Below are 26,806 nucleotides of genomic sequence, written 5' to 3'. Positions count from 1 at the left end.
GGAGATGTGAATTCAAGTTCTGGTTCTTTATTTGCAGCTACTGTGCCTTTGGGAAATCACTTAACCGTCTGAGTCATGATGTATAAAATAGGCTTCATAATGTGTAGCTTGTGTGATGTTGTAAGGGTTAAATGAGACACTATAAAACAGTGCTGGATTTTAGGCGCTTAATAAATGTTAGTTTTTCCTTTCACTGAAGGATTTCAAATTTAAAAATTACTCTTTTTAGAAATTTAAAAATCGGACTACTTACCAGCATTAAAAAAAATTAGGTACGTGAAATGAGTTTGCACTTGGAAATTCCCTGGTGGTCCAGTGGTTAGGACTCTGTGTTTTCACTGCTGAGGGCCTGGGTTCAATCCCTGGTCGGGGAACTAAGATCCCGCAAGCTGCGTGGCGTGGCCAAAAAAAAATGAGTTTGCTCTCAGTAATTTTTAATTTTTAGAAACATCCCTACACATGCACACACATGTGGTACATTACATAACTGAGTTCTTCTAATTGATTCTGAGTTAGAAAACCCCCTTGATACGAAAAATATGATTTCAGATACTCATTTTTCCAAATATATGTTGTGTTTGTGACTATTGTGTAAGTATAACATAAAATGCAGATTAATCTAGCCAATATTTGCTTAGCATGTGAAAGAAAAAACTGTGTTCCTTTGACTTTAGAAATAACTGAGAATAAGACTACAAGGTGCAAGGTTTAACCTTCTAGTAAACTTAATACAGGCCTCACTAGGAATTAGCTCACTAGTATTTTCTTGTCATTTGCAACTGGCAGCACAGGGGAGATCTTAAAGGAATGACGGCAGGCTTCACGGTTATTACAATTCCCTGTTGCCTGGGAAGACAGTTTTTCCTACCTTTATCACCATTTCATACTTTCTGATTTTCCAAACTTGCCCTCTTTTTGTAAATCCACATAAATGTCATGTGACATATTCCTGATAAACGCTATAAATATATTTGCTTACTTGTTAATTGACCCACCTGAGCCCCTCTTTTCTTTCTGTAGTCTTAAAAAAATCCCTCTCTTTTCCATGTTTATCTCTTACCTTCATTCTGTGGATGACCTCTCCAGATGCTGAAGTCTGGACCTCTCCAAGGGGTTGATCCCTGCTGTTCTGGAAGTCTCCAGGAAGTTTTTTGAGAGCTCGAAGCACTGTGTGCTGTGCAATTCCTGATAAAATGGAAGTCTAATTCGGGCAGTGTCTTTGAGTCTGTAGAGGGAGGAAATAGTAAGCAAGCGAACCACTGAGTTAGGAGTTTTTACTTCAGGCTAATGCTAAATTAGAAACTCAACAATTCAGGTCTAAACATGGAATATCCTTGATAATTCTCTATATGAATTGCCTTTGAGATATTTTTCTTTTGCCCAAAGGAAGGACTACAATTTCATAATTTCACTTAAAGTTACATAAAGTAAAACTTGGAATATTTTAGAGTATGTCACAGTTCAGGATAGGAAGCAGGTAAATATGGAAAAATGAGAACACTGTGAGCTTTATTTGGGAGGCTACTTCAGAATTAAAGCTTTTGGGGAAAAAGTATACAAATCATATATTTTGAAGCTATGTTGACAGGTGTTGATAAGATCAGGATGTTCTTCTGGCGAATTGTTAAGTAATGACTATCTTTACTGTTAATAGTGCTTTTTGCCTTAAGCATTTTTTTTGCCTCCCATTTTACCTTATGTTATACTAGCTTTAAGTGGGTGAGTATTTGCTTGGCATTTGTTTTCCTGTCTCTACTTTCGTTGTCTCTTTCTCTCTCTCCTTTTTGAAAAATAAGCTTTATTTTTTAGTGCAGCTTTAGATTTACAGAACAGTTACAAAGAGAGTTCCCAAATACTCTACACCCAGTTTCCCCTATTAACATCTTACATTAGTATGCTGCATTGGCTACAATTAGTGAACGGATATTGATACATTGTTATTAACCAAAGTCCATACTTCATTTAGCTGTCCTCAGTTTTTACCGAATGCCCTTTTTCTGTCTCAGAATCTAGTCCAGGATACCACATTAGACTTAGTTGTCATGTCATCTTGCTCTTCTTGGTTGTGACAGTTTCTCAGACTTCCCTTTTTTTTTTTGATGGCCTTAACAGTTTTGAGGAGTCCTGGTCAGGTATTTTGTAGACTATCCACCAATTGGGATTTTTCGGATGTCTTTCTCATTATTAGACTGGGATTGTGGGGTTTAGGGAGGAAGATCACAGCGGTAAAGTGCCATTTTCATCACCTCATATCAAGGGTCTATACTACCAATACGACTTATCACTGTTGATGCTGACCTTGATCACCTGGCTTAGGTAGTGTTTGTCAGGATTCTTCACTGCCCCCCCCCATCCTTTCCATACTGTACTCTTTGGAAGTAAGTCCTGATGTTCAGTCCACACCTAATGAGTGGGGAGTTATGCTCCACCTCTCTGAGGGTGGAGTATCTACATAAATTATGTTAACTTCTTCTGCGTGGAGATTTGTTTCTTCTCCCCCATTTATTTATTTAATCATTTATTTATTTATTTTTATTTTTTGGCTGCATTGGGTCTTCATTGCTGCATGCGGGCTTTCTCTAGTTGCGGCAAGTGGGGGCTACTCTTCGTTGTGGTTTGTGGGCTTCTCATTGTGGTGGCTTCTCGTTGCGGAGCACGGGCTCTAGGCACGCCATGGGCTTCAGTAGTTGCGGTGCGTGGGCTCAGTAGCTGTGGCTCATAGGCTCTAGAGCACAGGCTTAGTAGTTTTGGCACATGGGCTTAGTTGCTCCGTGGCATGTGGGATCTTCCCGGACCAGGGATTGAACTCATGTCCCCTGCATTGGCAGGTGGATTCTTAACCACTGCACTACCAGGGAAGTCCCTAATCATTTATTTATAGCAGTATAGACTCCTGGATATTTATTTTATACTTTGGGTTATAATCCAATCTACTTTATTTTATTGCTCAAATTGTTCCAGATTTGGCCACTGGGAGCCCTTTCAGTTGTCTCCTGTGTCCCTTTGACATGCTTTCTTTGATTTGGGATTTTTTTTTTTTCCTGCCCAGTCCTAGAATCAGTCATTCCTCCAAGGAACCCATGGTACCTTTTGCTGGAGGATAGTATTAGAAACCAAGATCTGGGTGCTAAGTGTGCTCATTACTACTGTGATGTCATTGCTTCTAGGCCCTCTCAGCTGTCAGAGCAAGGAAATGTGTGTATATATAGGTATGTCTCTTTTTAAACAGCATGTAAATGGAATTTTCTTCTTTAAAAAAACCCAATCTGAGGACTCTGTTTTTATAGGCAATTTAAATCTATTTTCATTTATTATGAATACTGATTACATAGGAAGCTCTGGGATGCCCTGTCTCATCATAGCTGTCCATGGCAGCATCTGTCTCCTTGCCTGAAGTTTTCTCTAACTGCTGGAGTGTACTCAGCCGCAAGCATTCTAGGGTGAAAGTGTCTGAGAGTTAATACCCAGCGGTATCTCTCAACCATTGACTGATAAATATGCACCCCAGTCTCTTTACTCTTTCTTCACTCTGGGCTCCAGTTCTGCATTGGACTTTATTCAGGTCTCAGAAATCTCCAACAGGACTAAGCTACAGTTATCCACAATGGGAACTTGCTTCACAACATACCCTTTTGTGACCACCTTCCCTTCCTTGTCTCACTTTTCCATTCCCCAACCAGTGTTTCCTGGGATCACTTCCCAAATAAACTACTTGCATTTGAATCTTTGTTTCAGGTTATGCTCCCAGGGGAACCCATACTAATACACTGACATATGTAGATGTATTTCTATCAGGTAATGCTTTCTCTATATAATTGTGCTTCTCCCTCCGCTACTCCTTTCCTGTCTTCTATTTGTCTAGTTTTCTTTAATTTTTCCTTACCCTGCCAGTAGTTTAGAAGTTTTACACTCTATTTCTCTTTTTGAGGTTACTTCTATCTTTTTAACATGCTTAGTGAGTAATATCTCCACTTCCCTGTAGAATAATGGAAGGACTTCAGAAAACTTTTAAGCTGATCCATCCTATCATTCATACCATCATTGAGTAGTTTTAAATTCCACCTTCTTTTTTTTCCCCCCCCCCGCTGTGAGATCTTAGTCCCCCAACCAGGGATTGAACCCAGGCCCTTGACAGTGAGAGCAGAGTCCCAACCACTGGACTGCCAGGGAATTGCCCCAATACTGACTTCTTTTAATTAATTCTTACCCTAAGTTGGACATTACTTTTAATAATATGTTTTATAGTCAATACTTATTTAAATACATTTATGAATTTCTTTGCTAACTATTCTTCTTGCTTGCATCTGCTTTTGGAGTGTACTTTTCTTCCCAAAGTACAGCCGTTTGTAATTCTTCAGCAATGGTTTGTCTGTCTGTCAGTAATACACTCTCTCAATCTTTTTTTGAAAATGTCTTTATTTCACTCTTACTCTTGATAATTTCACAATTATCTCACTGATTATTTAGTAGAGTATAGAATTCTAGATGGACAATTATTTTCCCTCAATACTTTTATACTACCTTCCACTGATTTTTATATCCACTGTTTTGATAAGAAATGTGCTGCCAGCCAATATATATGGCAATCTGACTTTTCTTTTTGGTAGCTTTTAAAGATTATATTCTTACATTTCATATGTTCTCCAGTTTTACTAGGGTTTTTGATGGGTTTGTTTTTACTTATCCTATTCAGCAGTGAGGACCCATAACTTCATAATTTCAGCTATTATATCTTAAAATATTGCCTTCTCCTAGCTCTGTGAATTCTTAATTTGTCATCTTCTTATTATATATAATATCATGTCATCTGCAAATAGTAATAGTTTTACTTCTTCCTTTCCAATTTAGATGCCTTTTATTTCTTTTTCTTGCCTAATTGCTCTGACTAGGATTTCCAATACTGTGTTAAATAAAAGTGGTGAGAGTGGTCATCTTTGTCTTGTTCCTGATCTTAGAGGAAAAGCTTTCAGCTTTTAACTATTGCATATGATGTTAGCTCTGGGTTTGTCACATGTGGCCTTTATTATGTTGAGATACGTTCCCTCTATATCCACTTTGTTGAGAGCTTTCACCATAAATGAATGTTGAATTTTGTCAAATGATTTTTCTGCATCTATTGAGAAGGTCATATGATTTTTATCCTTCATTTTGTTAATGCGGTGTATCACATCGATTGATTTGTGGATGTTGAATTTTCCTTGCATCCATGGAATAAATCCCACTTGATTATGGCGTGTGATTCTTTTAATGTACTGTTGAATTTGGCTTGCTAATATTTTGTTAAGGATTTTTGCATCTATGTTCGTTAGGGATGTTGGACTGTAATCTTCTTTTCTTGTGATGTCCTTGTCTGGTTTTGGAATCAGTAATACTGGCCTCTTAAAATGAGTTTGGAAGTGTTCCCTCCTCTTCTATTTTTTGGAAGACTTTGAGAAAGATTGGTATTAATTTTTTGAATGTTTGGTAGAATTCACCAGTGAAGCCATCTGGTCCTGGACTTTTGTTTGTTGGGTGGTTTTTAATTACTGATTCAATCTCCTTACTAGTAATTGATCTGTTCAGATTCCTTTTTGTTGTTGTTGTTTTTGGCCATACCAGCATGTGGGATCTCAGTTCCCTGACAAGGGATTGAACCTGTGCCCCTGTATTGGAAGTGCAGAGTCTTAGCCACTGGACCACCAGGGAAGTCCCCAAATTTTCTGTTTCTTTGTGATTCAGTCTTGGTAGGTTTTATGTTTCTAGAAATTTATCCATTTCTTCTAGGTTGTCCAATTTGTTGATGAGTAATGGTTCATAGTAGTCTCTTATGATCCTTTGCATTTCTGCGGTATCAGTTATAACCTTTTCTCTTTCTTTTATGATTTTATTTATTTGTGTCCTCTCTCTTTTTTTTCCATGATGAGTCTATCTAAAAGTTTGTCAGTTTTGTTTATCTTTTCAAAGAATGAGCTCTTAGTTTCATTGATCTTTTCTATTGTTTTTGTTCGTTTGTTTTTTTAGTCTCTAATTTATTTCCGCTCTGATTTTTTTTTTTTTTTTGTGGTACGCGGGCCTCTCACTGTCGTGGCCTCTCCCGTTGTGGAGCACGGGCTCCGGACGCGCAGGCTCAGCAGCCATGGCTCACGGGCCCAGCCACTCCACGGCATGCGGGATCCTCCCGGACCGGGGCACGAACCCGTGTCCCCTGCATCGGCAGGTGGACTCTCAATCACTGCGCCACCAGGGAAGCCCTCTGCTCTGATTTTTGTTATTTCATTCTTTCTACTAACTTTGGGCCTCATTTGTTCTTCTTTTTCTAGTTCTTTGAGATGTAAAGAAAGTTTGTTTATTTAAGATTTTTCTTGTTTATTGATGTAGGCATTTATTGCTATGAACTTCTCTCTCAGAACTGCTTTTGCTGCATCCCATAAGTTTTGGTTTCTATTTTCATTTATCTCAAGGCAGTTTAAAATTTTTTTTCTCTTTTGATTTATTCTTTGACCCACTGGTTGTTCATGTGTTCACAGTTAGATAAATGTTGGATCTTATTTTATTTTTTATGTATACTAATTACATTTCACACTCTCTGTGTCTTTATCCCCACCTACCATATTCTATGTGAATTTTTTGTATGTTTTCCGTTTGTTCATTCTTTCTTCAGCTCTGTCTAATCTATTTAATCTAATTATCAACTTAAAAATTTATTTATTTTTATTTTTGGCTGCATTGGGTCTTCATTGCAGAGCATGGGCTTTCTCTAGTTGCGGCCAGTGGGGGCTACTCTTTGTTGCAGTGCGCAGGCTTCTCATTGCAGTGGCTTCTCTTGTTGTGCAGCACGGGCTCTAGGCACGTGGGCTTCAGTAGTTGTGGTGAGCGGGCTCAGTAGTTGTGGCTCGCGGGCTCTAGAGCGCAGGCTCAGTAGTTGTGGTTCATGGGCTTAGTTGCGCTGCGGCATGTGGGATCTTCCCAGTCTAGGGAATGAACCTGTGTCCCCTGCATTGGCAGGTGGATTCTTAAGCACTGCATCACCCGGGAGGTCCCTAAATTAGTTTTTTAAGAAAGGTTTTCTTTTATGCATGGATAAAATAACATTAATATTTGTATAATATTTAAGTATTCTAGAGTCTTTATAGAAATTATTCTCTTTTGTATAAATCTGCTGGTTTATATGTGTATATTTGTAGATGTATACCTATGTGTTATATGTATGCAAATATGTTTAAATTTATATGTTTGAAATACAGACGCATACAGAGCCCATTGCTGGGAGTGAGAAACTCTCAGTAATTTGAAATGCCACTGTACTGGATTGAATTGTGTCCTCCCAAAATATATGGTTAAGTCCTAACCCCTGATACCTGTGAATGTGACTTTATTTGAAAATAGGGTCTTTGCAGATGTAATTAAATTAAGATGAAGTCATACTGGATTAAGGTGGGCTAATCAATGGCTAGTGTCCATTTGGACTCAGACAGACAGAGAGAGGGAAGAAAGCCATGTATGGATGGAAGCAGAGACTGGAATTATGCTGCCCCAGCCAAGGACCACCAAGGATGGCCAACAACCACCAGAAGCTAGAAGAAGCAAAGAAGGACTCTTCTTGAGACTTTGGCAGGAGTGTTGGCCTGCTGACACCTTGAATTTGAACTTCTCGCCCCCAGAACTATGAGAGAATAAAACCCAGTTTGTGGTACTTTGTTATGGCAGCCCTCAGAAATTAGTATAGACACCTTACATAAGTTGTTGGCAGCTGTGCTAAAGCCATTCAAGTGGAGAAAGCCAGTAGGCAAGTGAATGTAGACTCTTGGAATTTAGGGGACAGGTGAAGACAAGTGATAAATATATTTCCTTATTTTTCTGTTGGATTGTGTTTCCTATTTATTTGTAGTAACTCTATAAATTCTGGATATTAGTCTTTTGTTATATGTAAATGTAGACAATTACCTCATTTTGTTTTGTACTAAACTTGGGTAACCAGTTTGTACAAATACATTCCTTAGTGATCAGTATAGCAGAGAATTAAGAACATGGCTTCTGGAGTCAGAATCCCTGTGTTTTAATGTCACTTTTTAGCTGTATGATCTTGGAAAAGTTATTAACCTCTGTAAGTGTTGCTTTCCTCCTCTATAAAATAGGGATATACCTACCTTATGGACTTATGGGTGATTAAATGGGATAATTCTGGCAAAGTACTTGTTAGTGTCTGTTAAAAATTATATATTAGAGAAATATTAGCTATAATTTCTCCTACAAATTTATGTCAGAAATTCCTTTGGTAAATATTATTTTTATTAATTTCAGTAAGCGTTTTGTTTGTTAAACATTTATTAACAAGTTCTAAATAAAAAATGAGTAGAATTCAGGAACAATTTGTTTGTGAAATAGCTCCTTCAAAAATGGTGAAATTTAGGTAAATTTTTTTCTAATAAGTATTACAATACCTACAAATTCTAAGTCTCAGATCTGACAAATTAAAAACGATAGCTATTTGAGCTTATTATGTATATATGTATATATATATGTATATTCAGACTGAGAAGTATGCAGTGTAAACTCTATTTATGTGAGAAAATATTATTTCCCTGTCTTTAAAAATAACCTCTTTCAGATTTTGTTTTTAGCTCAATGGTAATGCAGTGTTACTTATATTTAATTACTCTTTTGAATTTTTCTGCTGACTTTGCACATGTAATTCCTATATGTGTAACCATCAGAACTTCCTTCCCAAATTATTTTCTTGAAGTACCTGTATGCGTGGATAAGATGATCAATATATAGGTAGTTGTCACCAGCTTCTTAGTCAGTGTTGCCATTTCTCATTCATAAAAATTGTCTCCCATTTTTAAAGACTTCTATAATATATAGCATATGTAGTATCACTCCTATTTTTATTCTTCATACCAAAACTAATAGAAATTTTCTTGTGAAAAAAATCTTTGGTTTATTTTTCCAGAAACCCCTTCCCAGCAAAACTCTTTAAAATCCTTTAAAAAAAATTAAAAAAAAAATTTTTTTTTTATTTCCCAAAGAGACAGAATCTCTCCAGTTGATAGTTCCTGGAAAGATTCTATGACATGAATTGGCTAAGACAGCTTGTAATAACATTACTTAGTATTTTTCTGGCACAGTAGGGAAGGTGTCCACAACATATTCCTGTAAAATCCTGTGGGATTTTGTGTTCAGATTTTTGCAAGCCAGAAGCACAAGTCCGCGAAGGTGGTCGTTTTTATATTCAAGAAAGGCTTTTCGTTTTTTGTGTTATGTTAATAAACATGGAATGACCTCAACACCAGAGGGCAGTATTTTATAGTTGTTGCCAAAATGTCCTCCTAGTCTTTGTAATTATTTGATGGATTAAAAAAGATGTCCTGTGTATATTTAGTGTTTTTCCCCATGTTGCTATAAAATGCACCTGGTTCTGAGAGTCATAATGAATCTAGAATTTCATAAACCGCAGGCTTTTTTAAAAAGCCAATCTGTCTCGTGGAGTTAAACCTCCCTGAATTAATTTTCACACTAAGCTGTGCCGTTTCCAGTGGTTAGTCTGGTTGGCAGGGATGAGTGGCTTTTACACTGCGCCATGTGCCCCGAGCCCAGGCCCAAAGGAGGTCCTGCCCTGTTAGGGAGTAAAAGTCAGATTCATTTGCAGCCAGCAGACTTGGTTTGGCTTCAGGGGTGGTCAGAATTTGTGAATTTTGTTCCAGAGTATCCTGATCTTACCAAGAAGAGAATGGGCTTTAACTCCAGAAGCTTTAATAAAATTTATTTTATTAAAGATAAAATTTATTTAATGCACATTTATACTTTTGGCAGTTTAAAAACAAAAGACAATAGTGAGGATATTTCAATATATTACATTTGGTTCCCCATTTCTTTTTGTTTGCTAGTTTCAATTCAATATAACCAAGATATTTGAATCTTTTAAAATACTCTTCTAGTCTTCTGATATCCTTGTTAAAACAGGGAAGCATATTTGTATTGACCAGGTAATTCCTATTTTCTCTTTTTAAAAAAGGTTTTCCGGGAATTCCCTGGTGGTCTAGTGGTTAGGACTCCACACTGTCACTGCCAAGGGCCCGGGTTCTATCCCTGGTCAGGGAACTAACATCCCACAAACCACGCGGTGTGGCCAAAAAAATAAAAAAGTTTTCTTGCTACACATTATTACAGAAAATAAATATGGCAAAAGAAGAAAGTAAAAAACACTAGTAATCTCATCTGATAAACAAGATTTCATTATATATACTCTCTGCTTTTTTCAAATTTTTTCTTTCTTAAAAATACAGTAGAAACATCTGTACATGCTATTTTATAATTTTGTATTTTTCACATAACAATGTAATAAGTATCATCACTTCTCATGATTATTTAGTATTTTATACTATGAATATGTGTGATTCATTAAATCAGTTTACCCTCCTATCAGCAGTACATGAGAGAGTCTGGGTTATTCACACGCTTACCTCCTGTGGGTATTACTATTATTTAAAAATCCCCCAATTTTGTTAATTTGCTACATTCATTCAACAGATATATACTGATGGCTGACCATGTACCAGGGATTATTCTCAGTGCTTGGGATAGATTAGTGACAAAGGACAATCCCTGACCTCACGAAACTTATATTCTAGTGGGGGAGACAAACATATTATAAATGTAGTAAGTGAGTAAATCATTTAGTATTTTAGAAAGCAATAAATGCTACAGAAAAAAGAATCAGAGCAGGTGAAGGGGGTAGGAGTGAAGAGGGTGCAGTTTCAGTAGGAGAAGTCAGGGTAAGCCTAACTGAGACAGTGACGTTGCAATTCTTCTGATTGAAGTGACAGATATTTTCATTTGTATTTTTATTATTACTAAGGCTAAACATCCTTTCATATGTTTATTCTTATGTGCATGGTCTGTCCGTGTCCTGTGCTCATTTTTCTGATTGGGATGTTAGTTTTTTTGTTGTGATTTCTTTTAAGCAAAACTTTTCTTTTGGAAATAATTTCACACCTACAGAAAGGTTGCAAAAACGAATACAAAGAACACCTGTATATACTTTACCCAGATTCCCATATTATTAACATTTTGCCCATTTTTCTTTATTACCAATTCTCCATATATCTAGTTTTTTTTCTTGAACCATTTGAGAGTAAAGTTGCATACATCATGATCTTTTCACCTCTAAATACTTTTATGTATATTACCTAAGAATAAGAATGTTCTTTTACATTACCATAGTGCAATGATCAACTTTAGTACATTTGCATAATGCTTTAATCTACTGTCAGCATTCCACTTTTGTCAAATGACCCAATAACCTCGTTTTCCTCCAAAACAAAATCCAGTTTAGATCAGATCTTGCACTTAGTTGTCTTGTCTCCTTAAGCTCCCCTATCTGGAAAGTTCAGAGCTTTTGTCTTTTATGATACTGACATTTTAAAAAGAATATTATTGTCTTAGTCTATCTGGGCTGCGATAACAAAATACCACAGACTGGGTGGCTTAAAAACAGCAGAAATTTATCTCTGACAGTTCTGGAGGTTGCAAATCCAAGACCAGGGTGCCAGCATGGTTGGATTCTGGTGAAGGCCCTCTTCCACATTGCAGACTGAAGACTTCTTTGCTGGGTCCTCACCTGGTGGAAGGGGGCAGGGAAATGTCAGCTCTCTTTTATAAGGACGCTGATCCCATTTATAAGAGCTCTGCCCTCATGACCTAATCACCTCCCAAAGGCCCCACCTCCTCATTCCTAACATAGGAATTTGGGGGGGACACAAACATTCAGACCACAGCAAATATGATCCCTCATTTTTAAATTGAGAATGTTCCTCATTTTGGTTGTTTCTGGTGTTTTTTTCATGACTGGATTTAGGAAACTCGTTCTTGCCTGGAATACCATTTATATATAATAGTATGTGTCCTTAGCACATCCACCTTGAGGCACTACATTCCATCTGCCCTACAATGGTGATGTTCATTTTGATCATCTATTCAAGTTGTTCTATTTCTCCACTGGATAGTAATTCTTTTCCGCCTTAAAATTAGTAACCCATCTACGAGGAGACACTTTAAGTGTATGCAAATATCCTGTTCCTCATCAGAATTTCCCCCCTAGATTTTGCACCCATTGGTGATCCTTGCCTAACCAGTGTTTACTGCAGTTGCTATAGGGAAGGAAAAAGTTTTCCTTGATCCTCTTAGGGTCCGTACCTGGATCTGAAAATTAGACTGACAAAGACAGAGTAGAAAAGCATACAAATTGTATTGAATTTTTTTCTCTAGTTCTCCTCCCCTTTCTTCATGAAGGCATTCCAGTCAGCCGTTCATCTTCACCACTCCACCAGTACCTCTCAGGCCAAGGTCACCAGTGTGTAGGCACCTCTGTGTTGCTAAATCCGTTGGTCAGTTCACATCCTGATAGTACTTGACCAACCAACAGCATCTGATACAGCGCATTACTCTCCTGATACCCTTTCTTCATTGGCTTCTGGAACACCACTCACTTGGTTTTCCTTCTGCCTTATAGGCTACTTCTCAGAGTCCTTCGCTGCTTACTCTTTATTTTCCCATCTCTAAATGCTTGAGACCCCAGGACTTAAACCTTGGTCTGTTCTTTCTCTATCTTTTTACTCCTTTGGTGATCACATCATCCAGTCTCAAGATATAAATATTATCTCTTTAATGGAAACTCTGAATTTATATGCCCTGTTCAGATTTCTCCTCTGAGCTCCAAACTTGTGTATCCAGCTGCTTCCTTACATCTAATTCATTTCCAGCTAACATACCCCTTATTTATTATTTTTTTACCTATTTATGTATTTGCTTTTTTCCCAGTAGCCTTCAAGTTTCATAAACGCAGAGATTTTTTTTTTTTTATTGTAGTCAAGGTTGTTTGTACAGCTCCTGGAACAGTGCCTACTGCATAGCAATTGCATCATAAATATTTGTTGAATGAATGTCCTAAGTGTACAAATTGATATTTTTTGATGTTTCTCCATTTTCTTACAATGAGTTTATTTCAGTGGGGGTAAATCTCCCTTATTTTAAGCTATTGAATTTTTTATTCTCTGGTAATTTTTTGGCTCATTCCTATAGAGGGAACCATGTTTGACTAATGCTTAACTAATAATAGATTTGATCAGTTATTATATTGTGGGTTCCTGTTTCAGTTATTTCAGGTCAAGGTGAGAGGAGAAGAGAATAGTTTGGATTTTCTGGGGGTTTATTTTTCTAGACAGAGTTACAGTTGCCTGTGTAGAGTAGAAAGAGAGCTCACCTAGAAGCAGCCAAGGGCAGGGAACTTCCCTGTGGTGCTGAAAAGTTTTTTGTTTTTTTTTTTTTACCCCTTTCATTACCGTTATGGAAGTAGCAGTGGTAGGAATAACAATAATGAAACAATGAGGTTGGAAACAATTGCTAGTATTTACTGAATGCTTCACTGAGTGCCAAGCACTGTGATAGAGCTTTACACACACTTTCTCACTTAAACCTTATAATTACCTTATGAGCAAGTACTATTATTATTCCAACTTCATAGATGATAGATCTGAAGCTTGCATAAATTAGGTAATGCAACAGCCAGCCTCCAAGGTGGTTCCCAGTGATCCTCACCTCCTGGTTTTTACATACTTGTGTGTCCTCTCCCACATTATACCAGGGCTGGCTGGTCTGTGGGACCAATAGCATACAGCAGTAGTGAGGATATGTTTCTTTTTTTTTTTTTTTTTTTTGTGGTATGCGGGCCTCTCACTGTTGTGGCCTCTCCCGTTGCGGAGCACAGGCTCTGGACACGCAGGCTCAGCGGCCATGGCTCACGGGCCCAGCCGCTCCTCGGCATGTGGGATCTTCCCGGACCGGGGCACGAACCCGTGTCCCCTGCATCGGCAGGTGGACTCTCAACCACTGCGCCACCAGGGAAGCCCAGGATATGTTTCTTTTGAGATTAGGTTAATAAAGACTGTGGCTTCCTTCTTGGACATTATCTTGTTCTCTTTCTCTCTCTCTCTCTGATCACTTGTTCTAGGGAAGGTGTTAGAAGGGTACTCAGGCAGCCTATGGAGAGGGCTGTTGGGTAAGGAACACAGCCCAAGAGCCAGCAAGGAATTCAGACCTGGCAACAACCACAGGAATGAGCTTGAAAGTGGGTTCTCCATCCCCATTAGAGCTTTCAGATAGTTGTAGCCCCGGCTTGACAGCTTGCCTGCAACCTTGGGAGAGATATGGCGTCCAAACCACCCAGCTAAGCTGCTTCTGGATTCCTGACCTTTAGAACTTGTTTGAGATAATGAATGATAATTATTTTAAGTGGCTAAGTTTTGGCATAATGTATTATGCAGCAGTAGATAACTAATATAGTTAACTTGATCAAGAACACACTATTGATAAGTAGTAGGACAAAAACTTGAGCTTGGGTTTGTCAAACTTCAGAGCCTGAGTTCTTGACCGCTGGGCTCCATTGCCGTGGGGATAGCTACAGTGTCTAGCCTTCTTAACCTGGGCCTGTTGTGAACTGCAACTGACTCTGTGGGTTTGCTGTGGCCTGTGGGACTGAGAACTGACTCTATGACTTCTAAGAGCATCTTTCCCTCATTCCTAGTATGAATTAAGCTTTTTAAGTATTTAAAACTCCCTTAGTGATTTCTATGAGCACTTATGGAGAGCACATTTAAGGTAATCTCCACTTAAACTGGATGTCCAGATTTCCTGTTTAGACCAGGAGTCGGCAAACTTTTCTGTAAAGGGCCATATATTAAACATTTTAGGTTTTGTGGGAATAGTAGAGTTTTTAAAAATGTTGTCTTGACCAAGTTTTGAGGCTCTGGCTAGGGGCTGGTCAGTTCCTCTTCTTGAGCAGCCTTTTAAATCCATACCCCCATCTACCTCCCTGAAGGGGTTCTCATACTCTGGGCAGCTGCATACCCACCCAGGGCCAGATACTTGACAACCAAGGACAGCCCCAATGCCCCAGAGCCCCCTGAACTGATTCAGATTAGCCTGTCTTAAACATGCCTACTCTGTATCATCCTTTCCTTTCTGTGGAAACCATAATAAAGATGCTTGACCACAGTTCCCACAAAAACCCCTCTGCCTTGTGATTGACCCTGGATCTTCCCCTGAGCGACTCTGCAAGGTGTGCTGTGTTCCCCGCAGGGAACTATGAGTAACAAAATTATAAAACTCTTTTTTAAAAAAATTAATAAATTTATTTATTTAATTTTTGGCTGCATTGGGTCTTCATTGCTGCATGCCGGTTTTCTCTAATTGTGGTGAGCAGGGGCTACTCTTTGTTGCAGTGCGCAGGCTTCTCATTGTGGTGGCTCCTCTTGTTGTGGAGCATGGGCTCTAGGCACACGGGCTTCTATAAAACTCTTTTCATTTTCTCTCGTGATCTGCATCTAGTCTCACCATACCTTATCACAGGAAATATGGTTAAAACAGCAGGACATATGGTTTTGGTCACAGCTACTCAACTCTCTCAATGTGGTGCCAAAACAGCCAGGACAATGTATGAATGATGGGTGTGATTATGTTCCAATAAAACTTTATTTATAAAAATAGGTTGTGGGTCAGATTTGGCCCACGGGTTATGGTTTGCTGACCCCTCTTTAAAGCATCCTTATGGATGTTGATTTTTCTGATCAATGGGTAACACTAAAGAAAGTTTCACATATGTAGGTTCATTAGTAAAACTTTTCAAGCTGTCAGTTAGATGACACTGAACGACTCTTGCAAAAGCTTGAAAGGCATTTTGTACCCTGTGAACTGTTTTAGTTCTGATGCCTGTCGGTATTGTAGTCTATTGTTGACTTAAAGAAAAACACACAATATAAGAGTTGTGAATTTAAGTTTTATTCAGGGTCTTACTGAGGACTGTAGCCCAGGAGACAGCCCTGAGGAACTGCTTTGAAGAGGTAGGGGAGGAGCCAGTATATATATGATTTTTTTTCACTAGGAAATAACACGTAGTCAAGCATACATCTTGGTAAAAGATTACTGCTAATCACGAAGAACAGGTATCTCAAGGTAATGATTTTAGTGCTTTTTTATGTATGGGAAGATGCAAGAATCTGGGGTCATTGAAATTCTTCCTCAGATATTCATCTATCTAGGGGCCCCTTTTTCCAAAGCACAGAGTGCCTCATCCTGTTTTATCATCCTGAATTCTTTTCAGGGTGCACTGTTGCTGGGAGACTGCAGTGGGTTGCAATTTAACCCTTGTATAACTGGATGATGATTGATGCTCTTTGTTCTTTTTTTTGTTCACACCATCATCATAGTATTATACTTCATATGCTTCTAGAATGACTAATAAAAATGGAACCACTGCACAGAAAGCTGATTGTATGCCAGCTACTGTGCCAAATGCTTTTATATTCATTATCATTATTCATTCTCCTTAGGACAACTGTGCCTCCCCATTTTACAGATGACAAAACTGAGGCCTAGAGAAGCCCAAGAGAATGCTTCTACTAAATGGCAGAGGCAGCAGTCAAGTCAGGTAATCTGACTTTAAAAATCATGTTCTTAACACAGTTATACAATTACATTTCTGAGATTCCCTTATCTCCTTTAAAACATGTCAAAGCCATCCTTTAAAAATGTCTATTGGCTTCAATTATGATTATTTAATACATTATTTCTTTCATTAAATAACTTTTAATTTTAGGTATCCCCAAAAGGATAGACATACTTTTTTCATAATTGGATGTTGTACAAAGTGGCAGGATTGATTCTTGCATTCATTTTACTTCATAATAGAATATATTAGTTTAGTTGGAACTGTTAATTTTCCCTCAGGGAGAATCAAGTGCCCAAGGCACTGATTGGTAAATCAATAAATCTTTAGTGAGTCTGGTAAATCAACTGTCACACATATGTCAACCTTTTCTCCAGAGTGTAGATTTTATCCAGGACAAGTGTGTTTGTTCCTTTCTATTGTTTTCTCCCTCAAAATTGTATTATACTAAGGTATTTAAACAAATCCCTAAGACTGTAAGCTTTTTTCCCTCTCTTTTTTCCTTTAAAAAAAATAGCAATAAGGATCATGCTTTTTCCAGCTATCTTAGGGAAAGAACTCAGTTGTTTGCGTATTTGCATTTCAGCCCCTAACCCTTCCTGAGGACAAATGGCTGTCTGACTATTACGCCCACAGGCACAGCACTGGGACTGTGGATTAAGCCTCTGAATGCTGACTAGTTTTCTGCAGCTTTCCCAGCATGTGTGAAGAATGTGTTTGTAGCTGGGAGGCAAACAGAACATCCAAAGCTGAGCAAGAATTTTGAAAAATAGTTGTCTTATGTATAAATTTATTTTGCTCTTAGTGTTTTATTCTTGCCGGTTTCATTATTCCTTGTTTCTACTTGCTTTTAAAATAGTTTAGTTTTGTTTGATATCCTCATGACCGAAACTGTGGTCACTTGTTGTTGAATGCTGTGGTCTTGATTTTTAAATGTTCTTTGTTTCTTTATCATTTAAATACCAAGCCATGGATGGGTGGCTCAGATATTTTTCCTCCTGGTAGAGAAGGCCTGGTGATTTCCAACAAGGTGTCTGTGTGGCCTTCCCTCTAAACAAATACGGGCCCAGTTGGAAGTGTTGACAGGTACTGGAAGGCAACAGCTTAGGTTTGTAGCGTGTGTAATAGGAACAGCACGGCTTTGAGCTGTGGATTTATTTCTCTAAGTTTAAGTTATTATTGTACCTGCTTTCAGGTGAAAAACCCAAATGTATTCTCTCAACTGGCTCTTTACTCTTTAGCATCCATAGAAGAAATATGAATTATATTTGGGTAGAAAAACCAAACTAAATGGATGAATTGGCACATTAACTTAAAGGGTCACCAGTAGTAATTTATTTGGAACCTTTTTGCAAGCCATCGGGGGTGGAGCAGGTGAGGCATGATCCAAAGTGAAGTAAAATTCAGCCTCTGCCCGCAGGAGCTCAAAATACAGGATGGAATAAAGAGAATGCCAGAGAATTTACCCATCAGGGAAAGAATCCTGTTTGAGAGGTTGTGGACAATGGAGCATTGGAGATGAACTTTGAAGGACTGATGGTATTTCAACAATGTAGCTACATTTATCCTGCCTGTAAAAGCACAGGGGAGAGGGGGTGGAGTGGGGAGAGACCGTGTGTGTGTGTGTGTGTGTGTGTGTGTGTGTGTGTGTGTGTGTGTGTAATTAGCTATTCCCTTCAGCTTGCACAAGGGTAGGGGAGCAGTGGGAGATGATTTTCTAAAAATAATTTAAATTTAAGTCTCATCATTCATTAGGTCTTTAGGAGAACAGCAATGTATATTTTTCTTTCATATGCAGTAAAATTACACCCTTGTCTGTAGGGATGATGATTCCATTTATATACTATGTAGTTAATGCCGAATCCATTGTTAGCTATTTGTAAATCATAGTGTGACTGACACATAATGAGCTCTATGTTGTAATTCTTAAAAATAGTTACAATAATGCTGCCTCCTAGGTTAGGGTCATGGTGTAAATTCCATCACACAACCTGTGCTTTCTAAATCTCTTTATTCATTATCTGCCTGTACGTTTAAACTGGAAATTGATCCCTAGTCTAGGCCAGATGTTAGGATTGGCAGCAAGTAGTTTAACTATATCGTGGGTTTTTTGTTTTTTTTTGTTTTTTTTGCGTTACGCAGGCATCTCACTGTTGTGGCCTCTCCTGTTGCCTCTCCTGTTGCGGAGCACAGGCTCCGGACGCGCAGGCTCAGCGACCATGGCTCACGGGCCCAGCCGCTCCGCGGCATGTGGGATCCTTCTGGACCGGGGCACGATCCCGCGTCCCCTGAATCGGCAGGTGGACTCTCAATCACTGCGCCACCAGGGAAGCCCTATATCGTGGTTTTTGAGGGGCAACTTCACTGTACTGTTTGAATGAGCTAAAATATTTCACTGATAGAATAAGAGATAGATAAAATTTAATTGCTTTTCTACTAGAACTATTCTGCTCATTGGGATTTTTTGCTATATTATTAGAAAACAATAAATCACGTTGTATACTCTTTATTTTTTGTATGTTTTGAGGTAAGAAACTAGTATTATTTTGAATATATGCTTTGCAGACATACTGCTGTGTTAACATCAGAGGGGCCAGGGAAATTAATTGAACAAGAAAGAAATTTCAAAAATAGATGGAATAAAATATGCTGTTTGTAAATGAAATGGATTAGGATTGGAAGGGAGGACCTTATTGGTTTATAACTGACCAATTATTTTGTAGCATTTCTAAGAAATTTGTAGTAGTAACAGGGTTGTAGCACACCTCTGGAATCCATCATAATGGTTTAGTGTACAAATGAATCACCTGGAAAATTTAAAGAGTGAAGCTTCACAGGTCTAAACTGTAGATGTTTTGATTCCATAACTCTGGGGTTATGGAATCTGCTTTTCTCCATAAAAAGCATAAATCTGCTTTTTTAACCATTGTCCCTGGTGGTTGAGAAATGCTTCACTGGAACATAGGTGCTTCAACAAAAACCCATATATAGTACTGAGAACCTGCTCAACGAAAATGTATAGAGTTTGAATTAACAATGGTGGCAGGCTGTGTCAAGCAATGGTTTAACCCGCCACAGTGCTGGAAGCTAAAATTCTTGGTGTCAATGCTTTTGGGTTAAGTATAGATCATCTGTGATTAATGACAGTTTTGTTTCTTCCTTTCTAATCTTTTTTACTCTTTTCCCCCCTTTTCACGCTCTTCTCTGCTGGCTAGAGTACAGTACTGAGTAGAACTGGTAATGGTGGACACCAGTGATTTATTCTTTTCTCTTCCAGTTTTATTGAGATATAATTGACATACATCACTGTGTAAGTTTAAAGTGTACTTACATGTAATGGTTTGACTTACATGTATTGTGAAATATTACCACAATAAGTTTATTTTTTTATTATTTTTGTGTTTTTTTTTGGCCATGCCATGCGGCCTGCAGGATCTTAAGTTCCCTGACCAGGGATTGAACCTGTGCCCCCTGCAGTGGACGCTCAGAGTCCTAACCACTGGACCACCTAGGGAATTCCCCACAATAAATTTAATTAGCATCCATTATCTCAGATAGATACAATAAAAGTTTTCAGTTTTTCACTGTTGAGTATGATGTTAACTGTGGGGTTTTTCACATATGGCCTTTATTCTTTTGAGGAAATTTCCTTTTATTCCTAGTTTATTGAGTATTTTTATCACAAAAGGATGTTGAATTCTGTCAAATGCTTTTCTGCATCAATTAAGATGATCATGTACTTTTTTCCTTCATTCTGTTAATATTGTGTATTACATTGATTGATTTGCATATATTGAATCATCTGTGCATACTGGGAATAAACCCCACTTGGTCATAATCCTTTCGTATAATCCACATAATCCACTTGTATAATTTTTTTGTGTGTGTGTGTGGTATGCAGGCCTCTCACTGCTGTGGCCTCTCCTGTTGCGGAGCACAGGCCCCGGAAGCGCAGGCCCAGCGGCCATGGCCCACGGGCCCAGCCGCTCCGCAGCATGCAGGATCCTCCTGGACCGGGGCACGAACCTGCGTCCCCTGCATCGGCAGGCGGACTGTCAACCACTGTGCCACCAGGGAAGCCCCACTTGTATAATCTTTTTAATATGCTGCTGATTTCAGTTTGCTCTATGAGAAATGCTTCACTGTTTTGCATCAATACTCATAAGGGATATTGGTCTGTAGTTTTCTTGTAGTATCTTTGTTTAGAGTTACAAAGTGTTCCCTCTTTAATTTTTTTGAAGAATTTAGAAGGATTGATGTTATTTCCATCAAATTTAAGAGTCCTTTATATATTAAGAATACTGTTCCTTTATCTGTGATATGTTGCAAATGTTTCCCCCTGACTTGTTTTCTTGACTTTGTTTATGGTAAAACTATGCAGTAGTTTTTAAAAAGATTCCTTATATCGTCAAATTTATCAATTTTTTTCTTTCACGGATTCTGAATTTGAGGCCATAGTTAGAAAGCCTTTTCCTAAACTCAAGTTCAAAAAATTTACCCATGTTTTCTTCTAGTACTTGTACAGTTTCACTTTTTTTTAAAGTTTTTTTTGTTTTTTAACATCTTTATTGGAGTATAATTGCTTGACAATGGTGTGTTAGTTTCTGCTTTATAACAAAGTGAATCAGTTATACATATACATATGTTCCCATATCTCTTCCCTCTTGCATCTCCCTCCCTCCCACCCTCCCTGTCCCACCCCTCCAGGCGGTCACAAAGCACCGAGCTGACCTTCCTGTGCTATGTGGCTGCTTCCCACTAGCTATCTATTTTACGTTTGGTAGTGTATATATATCCATGCCACTCTCTCACTTTGTCACAGCTTACCCTTCCCCCTCCCCAATATAGTTTCACTTTTATATTTAGATGCATGATTCTTTCAGAGTTTATTCTTGTGTATTGTGTGAGGCGTGGTTTTTTTTCTAAGTGGTTAATCGATTGTCTCAGTACCTTTTATTAAAAACTCCATGAACTCCCCTGTGATTTGAAATACCACCCTTATTATATAATAAAGCTTTATTGTACTTGGGTCTCTTTCTAGACTTTCTATTCTGTTATGCTGGTCTGTCTATTCATCTGTACCATACTGCTTTTTTTTTTTTTTTTTTGGCCACCCTGTGTGGCTTGTGGGATCTTAGTTTCCCTACCACGGACTCAACCCAGGCCCTTGGCAGTGAAAGCATGGAGTTCTAACCACTGGACCACCAGGGAATTCCCTTTACCATGCTGTTTTAAGTATAGAATCTTTACAGTATATTTTAATATCTGGTAAGACTAGTTCTTCTTGTAGCATTTTGTCCCTTCCTTCCTCCCTCTCTCCCTCCCTTCTTTCCTTTCTTTCTTTCCTTCTGTTTACATATTTTTAAAGACTTCATTTTTTTTTTAGAGCAGTTTTAGGTTCACAGCAAAATTGAGAGGAAGGTGCAGAGATTTCCCATATATTCCCTGGCCTCACCCATGTACAGCATCCCCTATAACCAACATCCCTCACTGGAGCCATACATTTGTTATAATTCATGAATCTACACTGACACATTATAATCAACAAAAGTCCATAGTTGACATTAGGGTTCACCCTATACAAGGTGTTATATAGTCTATGAGTTTGGATACATTGTATACATTGTATCTTTTATTATTGTTATCATGCAGAATATTTTCACTGTCCTGAAAATCCCCTGTGCTTTACCTATAGCATTTTTTTTTAGTATTTTCCTAATTGTTTTACATTTTTATTTTTCATATCAAGTTTAGTGTCATCTTGCCTAGTTTCATAAAAAAGTCTTGTTGGATTTTTTTAATTGAGACTGCATTTAAATTTTAAACTAACTTAGGTAGAACTGACATCTTTATGATATTTATCCATCCTTTCTAAGAACAAGGGATATTGCTAGAAAGGATGATGTCTTTCCATCTGTTCTAGTCTCCTTTTATGTCTTTCAGGGGTGTTTTATAAATTTCCTTATATAGGCTTTACATATTTCTTGTTAAGTCTAGTCCTAAGTATTTTATCTTTGTTGTTGCTGTAAATGGAGTTTTCTCTACTGCTTACCATTATTCTTTTTTTCTTTGCAGTACGTGGGCCTCTCAGTGTTGTGGCCTCTCCCGTTGCGGAGCACAGGTTCCGGACACACAGGCTCAGCGGCCATGGCTAATGGGCCCAGCCACTTCGCGGGATGTGGGATCTTCCCGGACCAGGGCACGAACCCGTGTCCCCTGCATCGGCAGGCGGACTCTCAACCACTGTGCCACCAGGGAAGCCCTGCTTACCATTATTTTTGAAGGCTACTTTTTTGCTGGGTATAAACAGAAGCAATATATGAAGATATCATGGCTTTATACAGTTGTGGTTAAGTTGTTATTTTCTTTTAGCACATTGATGCTGTTTTTCTAGCATTTCCTAGCATCCATATTTTCTCTTGAGATATTAGCAGTCAGGCTAGCTGTGGCTCCTTTGAAGATCATGTCTCCTTTTCTCTGGCTCCTTTTCATATTTTTTTCTCTTTGATATTCTGTAGTTTCACTATGGTGTGTCTAGGTGTGGATTAAAAAAATGTTTATCCTCTTTGGGATATGTTAAGCTTTGTGAAGTTATGGGTTGGTGAATTTTGTAAGTTCTGAGAAATTCTCATTCATTATATTTTCATATATTGCCTCTGTTTATTCTCTTATCTGGAATTCTGATTAAATGTATATTAGACTTTTTCACTGTGTTCTCTGGGCTTGTTCCTTTTCATCTATATTTTATATATATTCTCTTCATGCTCCATGCTGGATAGTTGCTTCTGACTTTTCTTTTGGTTTGTCAGTGACCTCTTCAGCTGTGTCTAATTTGCTGTTAAATCTGCCCATTGAACTTTTAATATTGTTTATTGTTTTTTTAGTTGTACAACTGCTATTTGACACCTTTTCACTTCTGTGATGCCACATTTTAAAGTATACAGTTCCCTGATGACATTTGCAACTTTTTCTTTTATTTCTTTTATCATAGTAAAATAGTGATTTTATAATCTGGGTCTTAAAAGCCTAATATCTAAGGTTCTTTTTTTTTTTGGCACATTGGGTCTTCATTGCTGCACGCGGGCTTTTTCTAGCCATGGCAAGCAGGGGCTACTCTTCATTACAGTGCGTGGGCTTCTCACTGCGGTGGCTTCTCCTGTTGCAGAGCACGGGCTCTAGGTGCGCGGGCTTCAGTAGTTGTGGCTCAAGGGCTCTGTTGCTCCGCGATATGTGGGATCCCCCGGGACCACGGCTCAAATCCGTGTCCTCTGCATTGGCAGGCAGATTCTTAATCACTGTGCCACCAGGGAAGTCCTATCTAAGGTTCTTGTTTTGAAGTCTTTCTGTTGTCTCTTTTTTTCCCTGTTGGTTCTTGATGATAGGGTCTTTTTTTCCCCCTTGAATGCTTAGTACTCTCTGACTGTATTCTGGTTATTGTATTTGAAAACCTGCTTGTGGGAAAATTTTGAGACATAGGACAATTGAATCTTCTTCCAGAAAGAATTTTTGTTTGCTTTACCAGTAGTCTGCAGGCCCTACTAGTTTAGGACTACCTTACAGCAATTTCAAGGCTGAGGTTCTCAGAAATATCCAGAAAAATCAAAGTCTTGGGGTCTTGCCCCAGCTTAAATGGAGGAGTGTTTGTCAGACTTCCTGCTTTGTGTGGATCTTGTGATTTCACTTTTATCTACCTTATTTCATAACTATAACTCAGTTTTTGTATTTTTGCCTTATGAATTGTTAAATGCCATCCAGATAAAAGGCGTATTGAATGCTAGGTTATTTCTCTGGGTTCTAACCTCCTAGATTTTGGTTCAGTAATTCTTCATTCTCTTTTTTAGCTGGCCTCTGCTTTTAAGAAGATTAAAAAAAATCATGTTTAATTCAGCTTTATTAGTTGTCCTTAGAGGATTGTTTTGAATTACCTAACCTGAGAGTACTTCATGGGTCACTTTTGGGGACTATCTTTTGTTGTGAACATCCAATTTTATTGCATTGTTGTTTTGGAATGTTCTTTATATTGTATCACTTCTTTTATCCCCCCAACCTTTCTTTGTGAAAAGGTATATGTTCATCTTTTTGTTATCTGTTTCATGTTGGTAGAAAATAATGTGTATTCCATAATTGTCAGGTGTGGGGTTCTATATTTTTGCATTATTTCAAGCTTGTTATTTATAATGTTTAAGTCTACTGTCATTACAAAAATTTAAAATACCTTTTTGATCTGTCATTTTCTGAAAGTGGTTATTTAAATCTTTCATTATAATATTTGCTTTATACATTTTATAAATTTGTATATGTATCTTGTTAGAGATAAGCAAGTTAAGGATTGTTATGCCTTCCTAGCGAATTTTTCCTTTTATTATTATTTGATGCCCCTTTATCACTTTTTCTTTTAACATCTGTTTTGCCTATCTCTAATACTGTTGTTCTAGGTTTCTTTTGACTTTTCTTTTTTCCTGCTCTTTATTTTCTATCTTTTTATGTTCTTCTGTTACAGATATATCTCTGGGAAACAGCATATAGCTGAATTTTAATGTTTATTATTGTGGTAAAATATAGATAGCATAAATATAACATTTTAACCATTTTGAGCATACATTTCAGCAGCATTAAATACATTCACATTGTTTTTCAACCAGCACTACCATCCATCTTCAGAATTTTCTTATCTTTCCAAATTGAAACTCTCTATCCATTAAACAAAACTCTCCATTCTTTCCTCCTCCCAGCTCCTGACAACGACCACTGTCCTTTCTGCCTCTATAAATTGAGTACTCTAGGTTCCTCATGTAAGTGGAGTCACACGATACTTCTTTTATATTTAGTTTATTTCACTTACCATACTGTCTTCCAGGTTCATCCATGTAGCATGGGTCAGAATTTTGGATTAAAAAAAATTTTTTTTTCTGGCACTCTAATGAAACAGAAAAATCCTACGATCTTTTAAGAAAACCATTAGCTGGGCCCCAGCAAGGGGCAAATGATGTAGCAGAGGTCCTACTTTTGTGGGAGAGAGGAACAGGCTAACTGGTCCTTCATTCTGGAGATAGTCTCTCAATTAGCCGTCATGACTGGGGCCTCAGTTCATGTCATATCTGCACTGGGAACCACATGGAAGCTCCCAGATGTACCACTTCATCCTCCTACTTGAGTGCCAGACCATCCACTGCTCTACATTAGTTTGCTTTCTTAGTTAATCCATCAATTAATGAATTAAATTTTACCCATTCACTTTATGTGCTCCAAAAAGTTTTCAAAATTTTCAGATGTCATCCTTTCTGTTTTAATGTTTTATTCAATTTATTATTTTTCTTCTGTCATAGTCAGAAGAATATAACATTTCTAGATAGAAGAATATATATTTCTTCTGATATATTTATATGGAGTCTACCCCATTATCATGAACCAGAAGTTCCTTTGGGGTATTTATATGACTTTTATTTCTCTTAAAAGTAGTTTGAATTCAGATATTAATTATATAAATTTTTTGGTATATTTTTGCCACTTAAATAATATATCCTGAATAAGAATGTTTATTAGTATTATGAATATTGTATAAACACTGTTGATAGAAAATATCACTATTTCTGTTGTTCTTCATGAATTTTTAAAAAATTTTGGTAAAATACACATAACATGAAATCGATGATTTTAACCATTTTTAAGCATACAGCTCAGTGGCATTAAGTACATTTACGTTGTCCTACAGTCATCACCACCATCATTCTCCAGAACTTTTTAATCTTTCCAAATTGAACTGTGTACCCATTAACACTAACTCCCCACCTTCATGTTTTTTAATTAATTAATTTTTGGCTGCGTTGGGTCTTTGTTGCTATGCGTGGGTTTTCTCTAGTAGCAGAGAGCAGGGGCTATTCTTCGTTGAGATGCACAGGTTTCTCGTTGGGGTGGCTTCTCTTGTTGTGGAGCATGGGCTCTAGGTGTGTGGGCTTCAGTAGCTGTGGCATGCGGGCTCAGTAGTTGTGGCACACAGGCTTAGTTGCTCCGTGTCATGTGGGATCTTCCCCGACCAGGGATCGAACTCGTGTGCCCTGCATTGGCAGGCGGATTCTTTTTTTTTTTTTTTTTTTTGCGGCACGCGGGCCTCTCACTGTTGTGGCCTCTCCCGTTGCGGAGCACAGGCTCCGGACGCGCAGGCTCAGCGGCCATGGCTCACGGGCCTAGCCGCTTCGCGGAATGTGGGATCCTCCCTGACCGGGGCACGCACCCGTGTCCCTTGCATCGGCAGGCGGACTCTCAACCACTGTGCCACCAGGGAAGCCCAAAGATGAATCTTAATTGGTGGTGTTAGTCGCATGCTCT

General features: G+C 38.2%; 1 long non-coding RNA gene across 6 annotated transcripts in view; it reads left to right on the top strand.

Annotated features, from left to right (window-relative positions):
• Window positions 1–26,806, top strand: part of LOC113605789 (uncharacterized) — a 210,530-nt gene that overhangs the window by 9,282 nt on the left and 174,442 nt on the right. For 3 of the 6 annotated variants that reach the window (XR_003427350.1, XR_003427344.1, XR_003427346.1), the window contains exon 2: window positions 16,391–16,462. The exons of 2 other annotated variants lie outside the window; for them this stretch is intronic. This is a non-coding gene — a long non-coding RNA (uncharacterized LOC113605789). Of the gene's footprint in view, window positions 1–16,390; window positions 16,463–22,814; window positions 22,830–26,806 lie in introns of those variants that run through there. One more of the 6 variants, XR_003427352.1, reaches the window with a different exon arrangement.

This window comes from Aethalodelphis obliquidens, unplaced genomic scaffold, assembly GCF_003676395.1.
Source record: "Aethalodelphis obliquidens isolate GAN/ISIS:26980383/991018 unplaced genomic scaffold, ASM367639v1 scaffold43, whole genome shotgun sequence".
Taxonomy (NCBI): Eukaryota; Metazoa; Chordata; class Mammalia; order Artiodactyla; family Delphinidae; genus Aethalodelphis; species Aethalodelphis obliquidens.
This window is presented reverse-complemented; position numbering and strand designations above follow the sequence as displayed.